The sequence below is a fragment of the Rhipicephalus microplus genome, unplaced genomic scaffold, assembly GCF_043290135.1.
Source record: "Rhipicephalus microplus isolate Deutch F79 unplaced genomic scaffold, USDA_Rmic scaffold_151, whole genome shotgun sequence".
In the NCBI taxonomy this organism is placed as follows: domain Eukaryota; kingdom Metazoa; phylum Arthropoda; class Arachnida; order Ixodida; family Ixodidae; genus Rhipicephalus; species Rhipicephalus microplus.
The window spans coordinates 437,501-450,000 of record NW_027464722.1 but is presented as its reverse complement, the minus strand read 5'-3'; the positions used below and the strand labels follow the sequence as shown (position 1 = coordinate 450,000).

At 60.7% G+C, this 12,500-nt stretch overlaps 2 non-coding genes across 2 annotated transcripts; both read left to right on the top strand.

The window, feature by feature from the left end:
- The first annotated feature begins 8,444 nt into the window (after positions 1-8,444).
- On the top strand, positions 8,445-10,259 carry LOC142791213 (small subunit ribosomal RNA). Its single transcript, XR_012890076.1, has one exon. It is a non-coding gene; the product is annotated as a small subunit ribosomal RNA (ribosomal RNA).
- Positions 10,260-11,978: 1,719 nt separating this feature from the next.
- On the top strand, positions 11,979-12,131 carry LOC142791187 (5.8S ribosomal RNA). Its single transcript, XR_012890050.1, has one exon. It is a non-coding gene; the product is annotated as a 5.8S ribosomal RNA (ribosomal RNA).
- Positions 12,132-12,500: the final 369 nt, after the last annotated feature.

Here is a 12,500-nt window from a genome sequence, read left to right as displayed (position 1 = left end):
CGGTTTTCGTTTTTCCGTGCCGCCCCGGCTGACGCAGTTTTTGCGCCGCCCCGGCTGACGCGGTTTTCGCGCCGCCCCGGCTGACGCGGTTCCGACTTTGCACTTTTTGGCTCACCCCGGCTGGCGGCCCACTCACTCGATCGCCAGGTCTGTTTGCCCCGGTGGTTCCACCGCCAGGCTTAAGCGCGAACTTTTTTTGTTTGTTTTCTTTTGATTAAGCGCAAGCTTTTTTTCTTTGTTTTCTTTTGATTAAGCGCGGGCTTTTTTCTTTGTTTTTTTTGCATTCGCCCCGGCAGACGCGGTTTTTGCGCCGCCCCGGCTGACGCGGTTTTTGCCGCCCCGGCTGACGCAGTTCGGACTTAGCACTTTTCGGCTGTGCCTGGCTGGCGGCCCACTCACTCGATCGCCATGTCTGTTTGCCACAGTTTTCCCGGTGGTGCCGCACCCGGGCTCGCCCCGGCTGACGCAGTTTTCGCGCCGCCCCGGCTGACGCGGTTTCGTGCCGCCCCGGCAGACGCGGTTTTCGCGCCGCCCCGGCTGACGCGGTTTCGTGCCGCCCCGGCAGACGCGGTTTTTTGCCGCCCCGGCTGACGCAGTTCGGACTTGGCACTTTTTGGCTGAGCCTTGCTGGCGGCCCACTCACTCGATCGCCATGTCTGTTTGCCACAGTTTTCCCGGTGGTGCCGCACCCGGGCTCGCCCCGGCAGACGCGTTTTTTTTTTCTTTCGCCCCGGCTGACGCAGTTTTCGCGCCGCCCCGGCAGACGCGGTTTTCGCGCCGCCCCGGCAGACGCGGTTTTTTGCGCCGCCCCGGCTGACGCAGTTCGGACTTGGCACTTTTTGGCTGAGCCTGGCTGGCGGCCCACTCACTCGATCGCCATGTCTGTTTGCCACAGTTTTCCCGGTGGTGCCGCACCCGGGCTCGCCCCGGCTGACGCAGTTTTCGCGCCGCCCCGGCTGACGCGGTTTCGTGCCGCCCCGGCAGACGCGGTTTTTTGCGCCGCCCCGGCTGACGCGGTTTTTTGCCGCCCCGGCTGACGCAGTTCGGACTTGGCACTTTTCGGCTGTGCCTGGCTGGCGGCCCACTCACTCGATCGCCATGTCTGTTTGCCACAGTTTTCCCGGTGGTGCCGCACCCGGGCTCGCCCCGGCAGACGCGTTTTTTTTTTTTTTCTTTCGCCCCGGCTGACGCAGTTTTCGCGCCGCCCCGGCTGACGCGGTTTCGTGCCGCCCCGGCAGACGCGGTTTTTTGCGCCGCCCCGGCTGACGCGGTTTTTGCCGCCCCGGCTGACGCAGTTCGGACTTAGCACTTTTTGGCTGAGCCTGGCTGGTGGCCCACTCACTCGATCGCCATGTCTGTTAGCCACAGTTTTCCCGGTGGTGCCGCACCCGGGCTCGCCCCGGCTGACGCAGTTTTCGCGCCGCCCCGGCTGACGCGGTTTCGTGCCGCCCCGGCAGACGCGGTTTTCGCGCCGCCCCGGCTGACGCGGTTTTTGCCGCCCCGGCTGACGCAGTTCGGACTTAGCACTTTTCGGCTGTGCCTGGCTGGCGGCCCACTCACTCGATCGCCATGTCTGTTTGCCACAGTTTTCCCGGTGGTGCCGCACCCGGGCTCGCCCCGGCTGACGCAGTTTTCGCGCCGCCCCGGCTGACGCGGTTTCGTGCCGCCCCGGCAGACGCGGTTTTCGCGCCGCCCCGGCTGACGCGGTTTCGTGCCGCCCCGGCAGACGCGGTTTTTTGCCGCCCCAGCTGACGCAGTTCGGACTTAGCACTTTTTGGCTGAGCCTTGCTGGCGGCCCACTCACTCGATCGCCATGTCTGTTTGCCACAGTTTTCCCGGTGGTGCCGCACCCGGGCTCGCCCCGGCAGACGCGTTTTTTTTTTTCTTTCGCCCCGGCTGACGCAGTTTTCGCGCCGCCCCGGCAGACGCGGTTTTCGCGCCGCCCCGGCAGACGCGGTTTTTTGCGCCGCCCCGGCTGACGCGGTTTTTTGCCGCCCCGGCTGACGCAGTTCGGACTTGGCACTTTTTGGCTGAGCCTGGCTGGCGGCCCACTCACTCGATCGCCATGTCTGTTTGCCACAGTTTTCCCGGTGGTGCCGCACCCGGGCTCGCCCCGGCTGACGCAGTTTTCGCGCCGCCCCGGCTGACGCGGTTTCGTGCCGCCCCGGCAGACGCGGTTTTTTGCGCCGCCCCGGCTGACGCGGTTTTTTGCCGCCCCGGCTGACACGGTTCGGACTTTGCACTTTTCGGCTGTGCCTGGCTGGCGGCCCACTCACTCGATCGCCATGTCTGTTTGCCACAGTTTTCCCGGTGGTGCCGCACCCGGGCTCGCCCCGGCAGACGCGTTTTTTTTTTTTTTTCTTTCGCCCCGGCTGACGCAGTTTTCGCGCCGCCCCGGCTGACGCGGTTTCGTGCCGCCCCGGCAGACGCGGTTTTTTGCGCCGCCCCGGCTGACGTGGTTTTTGCCGCCCCGGCTGACGCAGTTCGGACTTTGCACTTTTTGGCTGAGCCTGGCTGGCGGCCCACTCACTCGATCGCCATGTCTGTTTGCCACAGTTTTCCCGGTGGTGCCGCACCCGGGCTCGCCCCGGCAGACGCGTTTTTTTTTTTCCTTCGCCCCGGCAGACGTGGTTCCCCCCCCCCCCTCCGTCTTTCTTTTTGTTTTTTTTTTCGCCGCGGCTGAAGTGGATTTTTCGGTGCCTCGACGCCCCGGTAGTCGCGGTTTTTCCGTTTCCGCACGGCCCCGGCTGACGCTGCTCGGTCACAGTCGCCTTTTGTGGTGATTGCAGACTTCTTGAGCGCGGGTGTTTTTTTTTTTGTTGTTGTTGTTGTTTTATTACGCATTCGCTCCAGCAGACGCTGTTTAGACTTTTTGTTTCCTCTTTTATCCTGCGACGAGGTGACGAGGTTTATTCGGTGCCCCGCCGCCCCGGCTGAAGTGATTTTTCCTGTCCCGTGCCGCCCCGGCTGACGCGGTTGGGACTTCGCGTTTGTTCGGCCGCCACGGGTTTTGGCGCACTCGCTCGGTTGCTTGTTGTTGCCACTTGTTGCGAACCCAGGTTTCTTGAGCGAGCGCGGGCGTTTTTTCTTCCTTTCTTTCTTTGTTCTATGTGTTAGCGAATCGGCCTTTAATATCACACGAGGACTCACAACCAACAATTTTCAGTTTGAAGTGTAAAAAATCTGCAGGTGTTGACGTAACTGACTTGCCCCGTACCCTTGAGTACATCCATGAAGTTCTCGTAGTACTACTAAATCGCATTATTCCAAGTGGAGAAATTCCCATAAACTTGCAAACCTCTACACGAAAATCGGTGCGCGTGATAAAGTTGAAAATTATCGTCCGATATCAAATGTGCCTTCTATAACACAAATTCTAGGAAAAAAAAAAAAAAACACTTGTTCGCCGTTTTCTGCGCCGTGACTGGCAGCACTCCGGCGAAGCGAAACGGGGTCGATTCGAGCACGATATCGGCGTCTTTCGACGTGCTCGCCGGCGACCGTCGCACGAGTACGTCGCACGAGCGCGTCTGCCGGGGCGCCGTTTGCGAAGCCGACGCAAAAGTGGGAACCGCCGCTCGGATGATCGCCGCTTTCGGCAGAGTGAGTGTTGGCACTCCGGGGAAGCGAAACAGCGTGAATGCGCCCACGAAATCGGCGTATTTTGAAGTGCCCGCCGGCGACCGTCGCACGAGTACGGTAAACCGCGTCAGCCGGGGCGTAGTTCGGGACGCCGACGAAAAAGTGGGAAGCGCAACTCGGATCTTCGCCGTTTTTGCAGGAGTGAGTGGCGGCCCTCCTGCGAGACCAAGAAGCATCGATTCGTGCACGAATTCGGCGCCTTTCGACGTGATCGCCGGCGACCGTCGCTCGAGTAGGGCAAACCGCGTCTGCCGGGGCGGGCTTCGGGACGCCGATGCGAAAGTGGGAAACGCTGCTCGGATGTTCGCCGTTTTTGGCCGAGTGAGTGCTGGCACTCGGGCGAAGCCAAACGGGGCCGATTACGGCACGATATCGGCGTCTTTCGACGTGCCCGCCGGCGACCGTCGCACGAGTACGGTAAACCGCGTCAGCCCGGGCGGAGTTCGGGACGCCGATGCGAAAGTGGAGAACGCCGCTCGGATCTTCGCCGTTTTTGGAGGAGTGAGTGGCGGCACTCCGGAGAAGCCAAGGAGCGCCAATTAGCGCACGATATCGGCGTCTTTCGACGCGCTCGCCGGCGACCGTCGCACGAGTAGGGCAAACCGCGTCTGCCGGGGCGGGGTTTACGACGCCGACGCAAAAGTGGGAACCGCCGCTCGGATGTTGGCCGTTTTTGGCAGAGTGAGTGCTGGCACTCCGGCGACGCGAAAGAGCGCGAATGCGCCCACGAAAGTGGCGTATTTGGACGTGCGTGACGGCGACCGCTGCAGGAGTACGAAAAACCACGTCAGCCGGGGCGAGCGACACACGGCGGTCTGGGTGCTTATCGCTGCTATTATAGGGGCACCCCGGCAGACGCAGAAAAAAAAAAAAAAATTTTCGACCTTCTTTTTTGCTGGTCGAGCTCGGGTAACCCAGGTCGCAATGGGAGCCGCGCACGAAAGCGGCGTCGCGAGACGCGTTCGCGGTCGCTAGTCGCACGAGCTCGGCAACCGCGTCAGCCGGCGCGGAGTTCGGGATGCCGACGGCTAAGTGGGTACCGCTGCTCGGATGTTCGCCGTTTTTGGCCGAGTGAGTGCTGGCACTCCGGTGAAGCCAAGGAGCGCCAATTCGTGCACGATATCGGCGTCTTTCGACGTGCCCGCCGGCCACCGCCGCACGAGTACGGCAAACCGCGTCTGCCGGGGCGGGGTTCGCGACGCGTACGCAATAGTGGGAACCGTCGCTCGGATGTTCGTCGTCTTTGGCCGAGCGAGTGCTGGCACTCCGGCGAAGCGAAACGGGGCCGATTCGGGCACGATATCGGCGTATTTCGACGTGCTCGCCGGCGACCGTCGCACGAGTACGGCAAAGCGCGTCTGCCGGGGCGAGGTTTGCGACGCCGACGAAAAAGTGGGAAGCGCCGCTCGGATCTTCGCCGTTTTTGCAGGAGTGAGTGGCGGCCCTCCTGCGAGACCAAGAAGCATCGACTCGCGCACGATATCGGTGTCTTTCGACGTGCCCGCCGGCCACCGCCGCACGAGTACGGCAAACCGCGTATGCCGGGGCGGGGTTGGCGACGCCGACGCAAAAGTGGGAACCGCCACTAGGATGTTCGCCGTTTTTGGCAGAGTGAGTGCTGGCACTCCGGCGAAGCGAAAGAGCGCGAATGCGCCCACGAAAGTGGCGTGTTTGGACGTGCTTGACGACGACCACCGCAGGAAAACGAAAAACCACGTCAGCCGGGGCGAGCGACCCATGGCGGTCTGGGTGCTTATCGCTGCTATTATAGGGGCACCCCGGCAGACGCAAAAAAAAAAAAAAATTTTTTTCGACATTCTTTTTTGCTCGTCGACCTCGGGTGACCCAGGTCGCAGTGGGAGCCGCGCACGAAAGCGGCGTCGCGAGACGGCTTCGCGGTCGCTAGTCGCACGAGCTCGGCAACCGCGTCTGCCGGGGCGGAGTTCGGGACGCCGACGGCTAAGTGGGAACCGCCGCTCGGATGTTCGCCGTTTGTGGCCGAGTGAGTGCTGGCACTCCGGCGAAGCCAAACGGGGCCGATTCCGGCACGATATCGGCGTCTTTCTACGTGCTCGCCGGCGACCGTCGCACGAGTACGGCAAAGTGCGTCTGCCGGGGCGGGGTTTGCGACGCGTACGCAATAGTGAGAACCGTCGCTCGGATGTTCGTCGTCTTTCGCCGAGCCAGTGCTGGCAATCCGGCGAAGCCGAACGGAGCCGATTCGGGCACGATATCGGCGTCTTTCCACGTGCTCGCCGGCGACCGTCGCACGAGTACGGTAAACCGCGTCAGCCGGGGCGGAGTTCGGGACGCCGATGCGAAAGTGGGAAGCGCCGCTCGGATCTTCGCCGTTTTTGGAGGAGTCAGTGGCGGCACTCCGGTGAAGCCAAGGTGCGCCAATTCGCGCACGATATCGGCGTCTTTCGACGTGCCCGCCGGCCACCGTCGCACGAGTACGGCAAACCTCGTCTGCCGGGGCGGGGTTTGCGACGCCGACGCAAAAGTGGGAACCGCCGCTCGGATGTTCGCCGTTTTTGGCAGAGTGAGTGCTGGCACTCCGGCGAAGCGAAAGAGCGCGAATGCGCCCACGAAAGTGGCGTGTTTGGACGTGCTTGACGACGACCACCGCAGGAAAACGAAAAACCACGTCAGCCGGGGCGAGCGACCCATGGCGGTCTGGGTGCTTATCGCTGCTATTATAGGGGCACCCCGGCAGACGCAAAAAAAAAAAAAAATTTTTTTCGACATTCTTTTTTGCTCGTCGACCTCGGGTGACCCAGGTCGCAGTGGGAGCCGCGCACGAAAGCGGCGTCGCGAGACGGCTTCGCGGTCGCTAGTCGCACGAGCTCGGCAACCGCGTCTGCCGGGGCGGAGTTCGGGACGCCGACGGCTAAGTGGGAACCGCCGCTCGGATGTTCGCCGTTTGTGGCCGAGTGAGTGCTGGCACTCCGGCGAAGCCAAACGGGGCCGATTCCGGCACGATATCGGCGTCTTTCTACGTGCTCGCCGGCGACCGTCGCACGAGTACGGCAAAGTGCGTCTGCCGGGGCGGGGTTTGCGACGCGTACGCAATAGTGAGAACCGTCGCTCGGATGTTCGTCGTCTTTCGCCGAGCCAGTGCTGGCACTCCGGCGAAGCCGAACGGAGCCGATTCGGGCACGATATCGGCGTCTTTCCACGTGCTCGCCGGCGACCGTCGCACGAGTACGGTAAACCGCGTCAGCCGGGGCGGAGTTCGGGACGCCGATGCGAAAGTGGGAAGCGCCGCTCGGATCTTCGCCGTTTTTGGAGGAGTCAGTGGCGGCACTCCGGTGAAGCCAAGGTGCGCCAATTCGCGCACGATATCGGCGTCTTTCGACGTGCCCGCCGGCCACCGTCGCACGAGTACGGCAAACCTCGTCTGCCGGGGCGGGGTTTGCGACGCCGACGCAAAAGTGGGAACCGCCGCTCGGATGTTCGCCGTTTTTGGCAGAGTGAGTGCTGGCACTCCGGCGAAGCGAAAGAGCGTGAATGCGCCCACGAAAGTAGCGTATTTGGACGTGCTTGACGGCGACCGCCGCAGGAGTACGAAAAACCACGTCAGCCGGGGCGAGCGACCCACGGCGGTCTGGGTGCTTATCGCTGCTATTATAGGGGCACCCCGGCAGACGCAGAAAGAAAAAAAAAATGGGGACATGGCGTGCGTCACCGTGCGGCTTCGCAGCGTTGCCGAAGTCGCCGAGCCCTTCGACTGAGCCGAACGGCGGACAGGGAACGTTGGTCGGCCGTTCTAACCTGTCGGTGCCACGCCGAGACGTCGTTAAGGAAAACCGCGTCGTGGGCCTCTACGACGCCGTCGAGTCGTTGTACGTTTGGTGTCCAGCGTGTCGGCGGCGAGTAGCGGACACGTCGTTCACGACTTCGGTCTTTCGCAGTCGACGCGAACTTGCGGAGAGTCGTGGTGCCTCACGTTTTCGGCAGAAACCGCGGCGGAATTTTCCCGTGCGTGCGCGCACGACCTCGGTGCTGTGCCGTCAGCGTAGTGTTGCACAAACTCGTGGCCTACCCAAGGTGCGGTACGTTTGCGGCCGTATCCTCGGTGGGAATTTCGTGAGTAGGGTCGCAAATTCTACGACCTCGGCGGGTTTGAGAGCGACGTAGAATTGTGGCACGCTCAACATGCCACACGTTTCGGGGCACACCCGCGGTGAAATTTTCTCGAGTACGCTCGTATTAGGGCCCAAGGAGGTCTGGGTACTTATCGCTGCTATTATGTGGGGGTTCTCGTGAGCGGCGTACGCGAAAGCGACCGGGTGTCTGATATGCGGCGGGCTTCGGCCTCGTCAAGCGTGTCCTCGGGTCTGCTCCAGGGGAATCCACGGCAGTCGTCTGCAGCCTCATCCGCTTGATGCGTTAGGGGCTGGTTGTCGGACGGTGCCGTTTTACCACGATATCGAGGTGTGTTCCGTGTCGTCCTCGGGCGATTCAGATGCGAAAGCGCCGAAGACGCGGGCGTGACCCGTCGTCTGGCGGCTTTGCAGTCTCGGCTCCGTTGCTAGTTCCGGCCGGTCCACCGACAGTGCAGCGGGCTTGGGCAACCCGCACGGCGCGACCGAGTCGATGCAACGAAAAAGAGCGAGCATGAACGTGCTTCTTGCCGCACGGCTCCCACTCGTCTTTCGGGAAGGTTGTGCCGTAGCGAGCTCGAACGCCGTCATCTCGGAGTGCAAAATAAGCGTGTTGGGGCGCCTGAAGGTGGCCTCCGCCGCACACAGACTGCGTCCGGCCCGCCGAGGGCGAGGACGGACGCGCAGTCGAACGATTACCTGGTTGATCCTGCCAGTAATCATATGCTTGTCTCAAAGATTAAGCCATGCATGTCTAAGTACATGCCGAAATAAGGCGAAACCGCGAATGGCTCATTAAATCAGTTATGGTTCCTTAGATCGTTTCTTCCTACTTGGATAACTGTGGCAATTCTAGAGCTAATACATGCAGTGAGCCTGGAGCCCTTTGGGTAACGGGTGCTTTTATTAGACCAAGATCGATCGGGTTTCGGCCCGTATTGTGTGGTGACTCTGGATAACTTTGTGCTGATCGCATGGCCACGAGCCGGCGACGTTTCTTTCAAGTGTCTGCCTTATCAACTTTCGATGGTAGGTTACTTGCTTACCATGGTTGTTACGGGTAACGGAGAATCAGGGTTCGATTCCGGAGAGGGAGCCTGAGAAACGGCTACCACATCCAAGGAAGGCAGCAGGCGCGCAAATTACCCACTCCCGGCACGGGGAGGTAGTGACGAAAAATAACAATACGGGACTCTTTTGAGGCCCCGTAATTGAAATGAGTACACTCTAAATCCTTTAACGAGGATCAATTGGAGGGCAAGTCTGGTGCCAGCAGCCGCGGTAATTCCAGCTCCAATAGCGTATACTAAAGCTGCTGCGGTTAAAAAGCTCGTAGTTGGATCTCAGTTCCAGACGAGTAGTGCATCTACCCGATGCGACGGCTCGGACTGAACATCATGCCGGTTCTTTCTTGGTGCACTTCATTGTGTGCCTCGAGATGGCCGGTGCTTTTACTTTGAAAAAATTAGAGTGCTCAACGCAGGCGAGTCGCCTGAATAAACTTGCATGGAATAATAGAACAAGACCTCGTTTCTGTTCTGTTGGTTTTTGGAATACGAGGTAATGATTAAGAGGGACGGACGGGGGCATTCGTATTGCGGCGCTAGAGGTGAAATTCTTGGACCGTCGCAAGACGAACTACTGCGAAAGCATTTGCCAAGAATGTTTTCATTGATCAAGAACGAAAGTCAGAGGTTCGAAGGCGATCAGATACCGCCCTAGTTCTGACCATAAACGATGCCAACCAGCGATCCGCCTGAGTTACTCAAATGACTCGGCGGGCAGCTTCCGGGAAACCAAAGTATTTGGGTTCCGGGGGAAGTATGGTTGCAAAGCTGAAACTTAAAGGAATTGACGGAAGGGCACCACCAGGAGTGGAGCCTGCGGCTTAATTTGACTCAACACGGGAAAACTTACCCGGCCCGGACACTGGGAGGATTGACAGATTGAGAGCTCTTTCTTGATTCGGTGGATGGTGGTGCATGGCCGTTCTTAGTTGGTGGAGCGATTTGTCTGGTTAATTCCGATAACGAACGAGACTCTAGCCTATTAAATAGGTGCGGGGTTCCCAGCACCTTACAACCTTCTTAGAGGGACAAGCGGCTCCTAGCCGCACGAAACAGAGCAATAACAGGTCTGTGATGCCCTTAGATGTCCGGGGCCGCACGCGCGCTACACTGAAGGAAGCAGCGTGTCTTTATCCCTGTCTGAAAAGACTGGGTAACCCGTGGAACTTCTTTCGTGATTGGGATAGGGGCTTGCAATTGTTCCCCTTGAACGAGGAATTCCCAGTAAGCGCGAGTCATAAGCTCGCGTTGATTACGTCCCTGCCCTTTGTACACACCGCCCGTCGCTACTACCGATTGAATGATTTAGTGAGGTCTTCGGACCGATGTCCGGCGCGGCCTTTCGGTTGCGCCGGTCTGTTGGAAAGATGACCAAACTTGATCATTTAGAGGAAGTAAAAGTCGTAACAAGGTTTCCGTAGGTGAACCTGCGGAAGGATCATTAACGGATTGTGAAGGGTGAGCGCCTCAGCTGCGTCTGCGCCCGACACTTTCTGCCGCTGACCCCGTTTGGACGCGGGGTCGGCTTTTCCCCACGGGGCTGCCTGAATGTGGAGCGGCACCCCGTGACAAATTGTTGCGCCCAGCGGACGCCAACACCGCGACCTTGGACGGTCGGCCAGGTGGCGGACGCGGGTACAAACGGCGCAACGCACTCATAGGTCGGCTTTCGACCCGCCACTGCACCGTGGCTCGAAGCGCTCGAAATGCGCGACCCGACCGCTGCGGGACCGCCTAGTACTGTAAACAGGAGCGGCGGAGCGCGAACGGCGAGTCGTGGTTACGTCGGTAGAAGGCGAGGCTGCGCGTTCCCGAAACGCCAGCCGAGTGCCCTCCCGACCGTTCGAGCGTGCAAGAACGAGACCCGACAATCGCGCGGCGACTGCCAAGTACGAGAGGAACGGCACAAGCGTCGGCGGTCGGTCAAGGAACTGGCGATGTGACGGGTCCGCTGTGCACCAGTGCATACCGTCCCGCCGTCCGCGGCAAGCGCCTCCGCGTCCTCGGGTGACGGAGGCTGCCGGTCGGTTCTTGCAGGCGAGGGATCTCGCTGGCACCGGTTCGCGTTGACGCGCGGCCGGTCATGGCACGGCGATGCGACGGCCGAGGTGCGCAGTACTCGATGGAGGAACCGCACGCTCCGATGACCGTCCCGCCCTCCGCGGCGTATGCGTACCGACCGTAATGGTTGCAGCAGCGCCGGCCGGCTTTTGAATTCGCCACACGAAACACGGTGCGAGATCGCGGTTAGGGGAGCGTCGACGTTGCCAGGCGTTTTGCTTGCTGCCGAGGGAAAGGCGGCACGGCCACGTCGCGCTCGTCGCGATTAGCGGGTCTGCGCGCTTTGGGAAGGTGCCGCAACGACTTGCCGAAAGAGGAAGCACGGAAGAACGAGGGACTTGGACGTCCCGACAATTGAACGCACTTGCGGCCAGGCCCTTGCTGGCTTCGTTCTTCCGCCTCGAGTAGGCTCGTACGCGGCTCCGGCGCCGAAAGTGGTCCTTGGCACCGACTTCGGTGGACGTGGGAAGTGCCGCGCAAGTACGGCGCGCCTGGCTCCACCTGTTGGCTAAAGTAGGCAGCCGGATCGGCATTTTGGTGTGCGGTGGCAAACCGTGGATGCGAAAAAAGCTTGTGCGATTTCGTGGAACAAAAAGCGGGGGTCCCCCTTTTTATGCGGAGGAGACCGACCCGCCCGCCGTGGTGAACCGCGACGCCACGGTAAAAACGGGAGAGGCTTGTCGATGGGACCGTGCATCCCGCGCTCCACGGAGGCCGGGAGGCGGCCGCCCGAGGAAATGTGTAGCCGTCGAGGCCCGCATCTGCGTGCACTCTTATCCAAATGGGTGTACCGCAGGCATTTTCTGGTTAGGCGGGCCAATGAGAGCGAGCACACAACGATACCTACGGGTCCGGCTTGGAGAACCGGCTTCGACGCCTCCCGAGTATTTATAGAGGGGTGGACCACGAAAGCACTCGCAAGTAGCGGAAGCGAAACGCCGTCCGAAACACACCGTTTGCTCGATTTGCGGCAGCCGAAAAAGGCGCGGCAGAGTTTTGGAGTCCAAGCGTGCGCTGAAAAGCGCCCTTCTTGGCCACTGTTTGGCCGAGTGCCAGAAACGTTTGGTTTTGACTGTACGGAATTTAACAAACACTTTTTCACGACTCTAAGCGGTGGATCACTCGGTTCTCGGGTCGATGAAGAACGCAGCCAGCTGCGAGACTTGGTGTGAATTGCAGGACACACTGAGCACTGATTCTTTGAACGCACATTGCGGCCTTGGGTCTTCCCTTGGCTTCGTCTGTCTGAGGGTCGGATCACATATCAAGAGAGCCTTCGGCGCACAAGGGAACGTGAGCCGTCGACTCGTTTTGACCGCGTCGGCAACACGGACAGCACGCTGAACACCTCACAGCGAGCGCCAACAGCGGCCACTCAAGGGCGAGACGGTGGCGACCGTCGTGCCAGAGCCCAACCGAAACGGGGGCGACCGACTGCATTGAGGATGTGGCACCTCGTTGAGACCGCCGCAGGACTTCGAGTCGGAAGGAAGCCTGCAGGGAAAGTGCGGTCGAGGTTGCGTACTCCTCTCTGCGACCGGGCGCGCAAGAGCTGCGAGAGCCACGGACGCGCAACTTTAACGCACGGTAAACACGAGGAGCGAAAGCCGGCCAGCAAAGCTTC